Here is a 1906-nt window from a genome sequence, read left to right as displayed (position 1 = left end):
AACAAATTTTGCCATACAAATTCATAGATGATACTATAATCAAATGAAAGCAGCAATGCGTTTCACTGTTTAGTTGATATGGAAAGAAGCTTCTATATTTTTTTTAGTTCAAGACCATTCCCACATACATCTGAACTCATACTGAAATAGCACTACAATTTTCTTACAAATTTAGCCTATTTACCAAGATCTAAGAGTTGAGTTTATAGTAGGTTGTTGCCATGTTATCCAGTAATTAAAGAACAGAAAAAAAAGAATGCACAAAAAAATCCCAAAGAGGGTACATGTCAGCAGGGTTTTGGTCCCTCTACTATCAGCTGTCATCCCTTTGAAGTCTGAAAAACAGTGTGAATTTCACAGCTTTTTGACCAGAAATATCCAAATCAACTGTACCCAGCATCCATATTCCTGCTCCTACATGAACTGTGAACACATATTCAGTACTGCTTTGGCAAAGCTTCAACAACGACTTATAATATTAATAGTTAATAGGGTTAGAGGTAGAGGCAAGAGGGTGCTGTTGTGGCAGCCTGTTTTTGGGCCATACAATATCCGTCATGTGTAATCATACTGCAATATTTACACAAAGGGTTTTGGGAGAGGGAGCTGGTTCTGTTTTATTTTGTTAGGTTAGGTTACTATAAACAAAAAATAGCATATAAATAATTTCATTTGTCAATACACAATTTTACATTCAACCAAATAACTAAAATGATCAAGTTATGCATGTTACAATCTATAAACTACATGATTATCTCAATATGTAATTAAACACATTTTAATAATCTACAGTTTATCATTATACTATTACGTCTTCACACTGAAGGCATTTGACTAAGCATGCTGTTTTCACATTCCTCCCTGTAATAAATTCTCATGCCTCATGTTCTTCCATAATTTCCATGCCAGTCGCATTCTAGGATGATGACGATGGTCAGACTTGCAATTTTACAGCAAACCACACTCTTACTTGAACACAAGTCGGAGGGGAGTTGCTGAGCTCACAGTAGCAGGGATGGGAGAGGCACTGTATGCACAGGGAATGCTGGCAAAGAGGGTCGCTATGATTTAAGTCCATTCCCTGCAATTTCAAGGAACTGTTGCTAAGGTGGTTGATGTTATTGCCACAGCACACCACCCAGGCCTAACATCCCAGGGTGAAATAGTGCAATACATTTTTATATTTTGCATGGCACTACTTTCAAATAGACTCTTTCACATGCTTATACATTGTGACTGCTATTATATCCCACTGCCTGAAATATTACTGTAGTAAAGACAGTTTTTCTTAGTATCTACTACTAAATCCCTTGCTAAGCACAATCTTTTTACAGTGAACTTAATTCTAATACAATCATATATTGTGTGCTTTCGTCCTACTAGGAAAAGAGCATGTTTAAGGTCATAACAATACAGGAAACCCTACTGTTCTGGTATTAACAGCAGCAATACAACTGATTCGGTGAAGTTTCCATGGGTCATACATTTTCAGTCGAAGAAATCCTCCAAATCATACCATTTTAAAACAGAACTACCTAAAAAGAGCAAGAAGTGAATGGCAAAAGGGTTTCTTAACTGTTTGCCCTCTAGTTTTAATACTTAGGAAACTGAAAAACAATACAAAGAAATGGCACTTTAGTGTCCCCTTGTGGCCACGTAGCACTTCAACAAAGAATAATTCAGAATAATTAAGTATTTACACCATAAAGTTTGAATATCCCTCAAATAACTACACTATTATAACCATACCGCACCAAGAAACTGCTTTAAAATGATCATTTCTGACTACTGCCTTCATAGTTTACATAGTTCAAAAAACTATGCAAACACCTACATTTAAAAAAAAAAATAACTTTGTGTGTAAAAATATCTTGACAAGGCTGAAAAACCACAGAAACAGACGAAA

The sequence above is a fragment of the Anguilla rostrata genome, chromosome 3, assembly GCF_018555375.3.
Source record: "Anguilla rostrata isolate EN2019 chromosome 3, ASM1855537v3, whole genome shotgun sequence".
Lineage (NCBI taxonomy): Eukaryota > Metazoa > Chordata > Actinopteri > Anguilliformes > Anguillidae > Anguilla > Anguilla rostrata.
Note: the sequence above shows the minus strand (reverse complement) of the source record.